This window comes from Panthera uncia, unplaced genomic scaffold (genome assembly GCF_023721935.1).
Source record: "Panthera uncia isolate 11264 unplaced genomic scaffold, Puncia_PCG_1.0 HiC_scaffold_441, whole genome shotgun sequence".
Lineage (NCBI taxonomy): Eukaryota > Metazoa > Chordata > Mammalia > Carnivora > Felidae > Panthera > Panthera uncia.
This window is the reverse complement of record NW_026059585.1, coordinates 9,828-17,452: the sequence shown is the minus strand read 5'-3', so window position 1 is coordinate 17,452 and position 7,625 is coordinate 9,828. Positions and strand designations below refer to the sequence as shown.

At 38.3% G+C, this 7,625-nt stretch overlaps 1 non-coding gene across 1 annotated transcript; it reads right to left on the bottom strand.

The window, feature by feature from the left end:
* Positions 1 to 6,333: 6,333 nt before the first annotated feature.
* Positions 6,334 to 6,444, bottom strand: LOC125918104 (U6 spliceosomal RNA). The gene has a single exon (XR_007456379.1). It is a non-coding gene; the product is annotated as a U6 spliceosomal RNA (small nuclear RNA).
* Positions 6,445 to 7,625: the final 1,181 nt, after the last annotated feature.

Sequence of the window (7,625 nt, the reverse complement as noted above, 5' to 3'; positions counted from 1 at the left end):
CTTTGGGTTTTATTGCATAACTTCTGAAGGTCTATGTTGAACAATTTAGCCAAAAAGAACTTGAAATAGGAGATAACATGAGAAATGAGTAGGGTATGGTGTGGTTTGGAGCTTATTTATTCAAGGCATCTGACCTGTTGTAGACCCTTCTTGGGTATAAAGTAAGGGAGAATATCTAAATGAGCTATGGTTGCTGTTAGGGAAAGTCCTTAAGAAGAGAAGAGTAAGATTATGCACATAGATTTTGGTCCTTTCACAAGGTGATTGCCATCTCTGGCTGATCTGTTTACGAATAGTGAAATCAGTGAATAAAACCTGTTAAATGGCAGAGGACAGATGTCTGTTTTCCTGGCCACATGTTTTCCTATGCCAGGGTTATTCCTTCAGTAGAGACTGAAGACTATCCATCTCTCATGTTTACCTACTCTTGGGAAAAGGAGAAACTTACCTGATTGGTGAGTTTGGGAAAAGTAGTTAAATATAATCAATGGAACTTCTTCCCCTCTCTTTTACTTGAATTGTTATGCCAGGAGAAGGGGTGTATTGTTGTTAACTCTTTGCCATTTGATGAGGACCCTGCCCCAGTGTGGTGAGTCTGCAGCTTCCTGGTCCTCCCAGGGATTAGTGGAGGAAGGACTTACATTTGTTCATTTCAGGATAAGGTCTTAAGTTCACTCTGCCCACAGTCTCCAATCACCTCTGCAAGTAACAACAATGGTGATATTTTTAAATTTTTTAATGTTTATTTTGAGAGAGAGAGAGAGAGAGATCGAGGGGAGGAGGGACAGAGAGAGAGACACACAAAATACAAAGCAGGCTCCAGGCTATCAGCACAGAGCCCCACGCAGGGCTTGCACTCATGAACCATGAGATCATGACCTGAGCTGAAGTCGGGCACTTAACCGACTGAGTCACCCAGGTGACCCAGTAATAGTGATATTTTGATATTATTTGGTCCTGAACCTCAACATGGAGAGGCGATGCTATTTGACAACACCTTCAGTAATATTCTACTTTACTCCATAAATGACTGAATGGAACTAAAATAACTTTACAACAATATCCTAACATACAGAAATAAAGCATCAGTAGTATGAATATATAAATTAGGACAGAGAATATAGACTTGGACAAGGTGGGGAACAGAATATAAGGTCTTATATAATGATTCTATTAATAGCTAACATTTGCTGAATGTTTACTCTATCCAATTAATTTTGGTGATATTGGAAATCTCATTTTTAAGATGAAGAAACCAAAGCATAGTAAGGGCAAATGACAACAGCCAAAGAGAGGTAAAGCCTGAATTCATAATTAAGTGTCCTGAGGTGGTTAAGTTTAGATGTTAACCTGACTGCACTAAGCGGTGCCAGTGAGCTGGTAAAATATTATTTCTGGGTTTGTCCGTGAGGCAGGGCGGGGGGGGGGGGGGGGTCTTTGGAGGAGATTAGCATTTGAATCAGTAGACTTGAATAAAGAAGATAACCCTAATCAGTGTGGGTGAGCATCATTCAAAATAAATAAATAAAACAAAAAAAAAAAAATGGAAAAAGAGTGAATTCACCTCTCTGCTTGAGCTGAGACATCCATTTTCTCCTGTGCTCTGACATCAGTGTTCCTGGTTCTCAGGCTTTTGAACTCAGACCTGGAGTTATGCCATTGGCCTCAAGATTGTCAGGCCTTTGAACTTGGACTGAATTATACCACCAACTTCCCTGGTTCTCCCACTTGCAGACAGCAGATTGTGGTACCTCTCAGCCTCTAAAACCACATGAGCCAATTCCTATAATAAATCTCCTGCAATAAATTTCTAAATAAATATCTGTATGTATCCTACTTGTTCTGTTTCTCTGGAGAACCCTAACACATGGCCTGAACTCAGAGAGAGTGGGTACTTTTAACTTACAATACACTGGAACTTTATTAAAATAAATTTAGCTTTGAACTTCCTGGAAAATAAAACTATTGTGACCAGGGCTAGCACGTCTTCCCTTTTTCCTTTTTATATTAGGGTAGAGTACAGGAGACAAAATGAATAATTTCTTAATCTCCTAGGACATCCTGCCAAAGTTTATTCCAAAAAGTTTGCTCAATTTTACCTGCCAATAACAGTATGTAAAATGTGCAATTTTAACACACTTTGTCAAAATAGGCTGTTACCACATTTTACATTTCATCTCAGTCAGAATAAGCTATGTAATCCACAATAACAAGCACGCCCAAACCTCAGCGATTTACAACTTAAGTGTTTATCTTGCTCAAACTATATATATTTTGTGGGCTAAATGGGCACTTTGCTCTGTGTCCTCCTTTCTGGAATCTTACCCAGGAGAGGTCTGGAGAGTTTTGCATTAGCGATTAAATGTTTTGGCCTAGAAGTGAAAGTTATCATTTATGATTACAACCTGTTTAGCCATAACTAATGAGTGAAGTTAATCACAGTTTGCCCAGGAAATGCAAATCTACCATGGATTTCCTTATTAGGAAGAGAGCTAGAAAATACTTCATAATCGGCACTAGGATTGTTATAAATTTTCACAAGTTTTACAGCTGAAAAAAAAGACAAATTTCTTTGTTTTACATTTATATTACAAGAGAGGTGGAGAAGTCTTTGTCTGTGAATTTATTGTTCGTACCTTTTTGTCCTATCCATTAAACTGAGTGTGTTGGTGGAGCCCAGTAAAAAAGTTGGTTGTTCCCACGTTAGCATCAAGAATTTGCCATTACCCCACCTTCACCAAGAAATTCCATATAGGGAAATATTCTGGAGGATAGTCATCACTTGATCTGCAACATACTGTAAGCAACACATCTTAGAATTGTTTCAATAGAGGCAATGACTATTAATAGTGTTTGGTAAACTAAGATTTATATTTACACCAATACAACATTAGTTGTTCTATGTAACTTACTCTGCCAAAGGTACTATTTTTTCCAAGGTATGTTTATCAGACCTCTTTCAGTTGAAAGTGACAGAATTCTAAATTATTATTATTTTTTTTAAATTAGTTTGCACACCCAACATGGAGCTCAACACGGGGCTTGAACTCACAATGCTAAAATCAAGACCTGTGCTGAGATCAAGAGTTAGATGCTTAACTGACTGAGTCACCCAGCCTCCCTGAAAGTGACAGAATTCTAATTCAGACTGGTTTAATGAAACAAAAATGTATGGCTTCAAGTAAGAATTATGGGGGTTCACTAGGTTTAGGCATGGCTGGATATTTTTGGACAAATGACATCACCAGAATTCTCTCTTCTTTCCATCTCCTATGTTTGCTTTTCTTATGTTGATCCTTATAGATTTTCTCTACATGGCTGCAAAGAGAAACTTTGCAGCTTATGGATAAGCTTTCAAAACTGTATCATCCTTGGAACTAGGAATCTCAGAGAATAGGAAAAGATCTTCCTTTTTCTACATTCCTATCAATACTTAAAAAGGCAATGCTTAAACTTGCTTGAAAAATATACCCATAGGACCAACCTCTCTCTTTAGGAGCCTGGGATGTACTGATTGGCTAGCTTTGGTTACATCCTGTTATAGGCCAAGTTGTGTTCTTCCAAAATTCATAGATCAAAGTTCTAACTCCTAGTACCTCAGAATGTGACTATACTTCTTGAGATAGTTTCTTTAGGGAGGTAATTAAGTTAAAATAAAGTCATTTAGGTTGGGCTCAAATCCAGTATGACTGACATTTTTATAAGAAGAGGAAATTTAGACACAGACATGTACAGAGGGGAAGACCATGTGAAGACACGTGGAGAAGGCCATCTGCAACCCTAGGAGTGAGGCCTCAAAAAAAATCAACCCTGCTGATACATGGATCTCAGACGACTAGCCCTTAGAACTAAGAGAAAATAAATTTCTATTGTTTAAGCCACCCAGTCTTTGGTACTTTGTTGTGGCAGCCCTGGCAAACTAATACACATTCCTAATCCTGCAGTGTGATAGGATAGGCATGGCTCTTACGTTGCCAACCCAACCTCCAGAAGGGGAAACAGGCAGTCCCCATGGGGAAAGAAGAAGTTCTAAGACTCAAAGAAGAGAATGATTCTGGACCCACCATAATTGCCAATGTTCCCACGGATAGAGGGTAACCAATCTGCCTTGACCCAAAGGTCCTAATTGCACAGCACCGTTCTGGAAAAAGAATTTATTCTTTATGATAGATTTCTCATCAGAAGTGTTCAAAAAATTGTGAACTTCATTTTCAACTACCACAATTTGGTATAGGTTGGAGTGGGCAATAGAGTGTGGTGTTTAGAAGGCTTTTAGATTGGTCATGTCTCGATTTAGATACTGAAACCATATATTTAGTTCTAAGATTATTTGGGGAACTTATTTGAGCCTATGTTTCATCACATATAAAAGGGAAATAATGATAGTACTTTTCTCTTACAGTTGTTGTGAAGATTCTTTAAGTTAATGCATGTAAAATACTTAACATAATGCCTAATACAATAATAGAAACAGTGGATGCTGACTACTATTGTTTGTATTATATCTACCATTATTGTTATTCTTGTTATATATAGATTGTTCAACACACTAAAGTGGCCTAATTGCATATGAGTCATTCAGAGTTCTGAATTTTAGCTTAACTTTAGCATTGACATGTAAATGAAGGTGATGGATATAGAACGTTCAGAGCTTGTCCTGAAGCATATTTTGTGAAGATAATAGAAATTACACTTGCCAATTTCCACACATCTCATTGTGGAGTATCTTGAATTTGAGGTACCTGGGTGATAACAAGATGGAGATACCCAGTTCACAGCTGGAGCCCTGATACTGTACCTAAGGACAGAGGTCAGGACAGTTGATATTAATTCAGGAGTCATTTGTAACAATTATGTCAGAGATGACAAATTAACAACCTTGAGGAATGCATTTTTTTTTCTCCTAAGTAGATTTTAACAAATAAATGGGCTACCACATAATATTGTCAGGGAGAAAGACCTTCCTCAGCCCTATGGTCCTTCTAGCTGGACTTAGAATCCAGTTGAATGAGACAGATTAACAGGAGAAAATCAAATTTAATAGGCATACATACAGGGAATCTACAGAGGCATGAAATTCTGAAGACAATGAGGCAACCAGGAGCATATATGAGCTAAGGAGAGGGGGCGAGGACTGAGGATACAAGGGAGAAAGCTCATTAGCAGGAAGGTGAAAGGAGATGTTTGGAAAAACAAGGTTGTCCTATTATGCAGATAAGTTCCTTAGGTAAGGGGGAGTCTCTGTAAATAGCTCTCCTCCTAGTACAGGCTCTCCTTTCCTATGTAAATGTAGGCAGCTATGGCAGAGGCAGAGAGCTTTCCCTGCATCTGCTGGGTTTTTATTACTTTTAACTCAAAATAAACTTTATGCCAAACTGACCCTTCTTGGGGCAGCCTGCCCTGAGTCCCTAACGTTATCATCCTATATTAAATAAATAAATGCATATATACATACATACATAACTAAATAAATAAACAAATGGGTTACCATTTACTGTTCTATAATATTTGAAAAAAAGCAGATTGGGTGGCTTTTCTTAATAAAACAGTGATCTGGGCATAGTGCTTGGCTTTTTCATAAGTCAAATATAAAAGGGAACTGAGGAGTAGCTGCCTTTTTCCATCATGAATCCAACTCTTCACTCAGGGTGTGCATATGCATATATTCCCCATTCATTTGGGCCACCTCCCTCCTCTCTGGAGGCCTGTGAGTAAGACCCTTGATGCGATTGGTAGCTGAGGACAGAGATGTAGGGGAGGTTGACATATGGAAGAATAAAGGAAAGGGGACCAAATATGGAAAGAGGGAGAGGCAGGGGAGTCATCCAAGAAGCTCAGCAGTTAGTAAGAATGTCTAACCAGTCAGTAAGATGTTAATAAGTTAGTCAGTTAGTCAGAACATCAGAAAAGAGCACTGTCATCACACTTAAAGTGTCAGGTAGTGTTAATTAGAGCGGGGATGATCAAACAGTGTCATATTCCCAAAGACTTCTGGTAGGCAGAATGAAAAGAATCTACTAATTTTGTCAATTAGAAGATTACTAATGGCATATAATAAAGGAAGTAGTTTCATTCTTATGAATGGGTAGAAATCTTCAAGGGACAGAGGAAGTGAGGAAGTCCTTTCTTTTTAAAAATCTTTCATCTAATGGAGTGATACCTACATGAGGTTTTACGGAAGGCTATTTTTTTTTTATTATACAATAAAAAACTATTTATTGGCCAACTGAAAAGTAGTTCAAGTAGGAGATGCAGCAAATAGAGCAAAGAAAGAGACAACTTATAGAGCCCAGTTCTAGCCAGCTGAGACCAAGGGACAACAACATTTTTTTGAAAACTATGGAGTGTTTAACAAATCTGTGTGTCATCCTTGCACAGGGGCCATGCTATTCTTCTTCTTTGTATTGTCCCAATTTTAGTATATGTGGTGCTTATTTTAATCGCACTTAGGTATGTGATTTTAAAGACTTGCTAGTCTTGACGTGAATGCTCCATAAGTTCCTGGAGCTCAAAAGTTTAAAATTAATTTCATCAATTGATTCTACCCATCCCAAACATATTTCTGTTCCTATATTCTCTCTCCTAATTACATAGTCTCCCAAATTAAAGTCTGGAAATTATTTTGTATTTCTTTTGTTACCCCCCATCTATTGTTCTCACCTTTCTTACCACCTCCTATCCAATCACACACAAAGTCCTATTGATTCTTCTCTTAAGTTTGTCTGGAGTCTATCTTGTATTTTATTTTATTTATTTAAAAAAAATTTTAACATTTATTCATTTTTCAGAGACGGAGAGAGACAGAGCAGAGCAGAGGAGGGACAGAGAGAGAGACACACAGATTCCGAAGCAGGATCCAGGCTGTGAGCTGTCAGCACAGAACCTGCTGCGAGGCTTGAACCCACGAACCACGAGATCATGACCTAAGCTGAAGTCAGATGCTTAACTGACTGAGCTATCTAGGAAGAAGCCCTCTTTCTTTCTTTCTTTCAAGTCTATCTTGTATTTTAATCACAGTTCTCTATTTTGTGGAATCCACTGAACTGGAAACTCTTTGAGGATGAGACTTGTTCTTTATGTTTTTCCTCATTTCAGCTCCTAAAAGTATATATGAAACATATTATAAATATTTGGTAAGTTTTGTAGAGATGAGCTAAGTGTTCTCCCAGTTTCCCTGCACCCTTGTTTCTTACACTCCAGTCACACCATACAACCTACTCTTCCTCCAATACCCTGTATTATTACTTATCCTTGTTTTACTTCTGCCTGGGATGCTCTTCACAATGTATTGTCCACCTGGAAAGTGGACCATATTTCTGAAAAGTTAGTGGAGGAATTAATGCCTCTGTGAAATTGCCCTTTATTACTCTACTTTTGTGCAGACCTTGCTGCAGAATATCAAATACATTTCTTTTTCTATCTGGCACATGACAAAATCTTTCTCAGCTTCACTTGTTTGACACAGCCATAGAACGTGGGTGGGAAAATTGTGTACACGTTTAAGCTTAGCCCGTAATTGCTTTCCTGTTGTCATCCTCCATGCTGTTTTTCACTTTCAGGTGCTTGCTTTAAAGATCCCCTCAAGTGGATCCTGGGAGCTATTATAAGAAGGGAGCCCAGGCCCC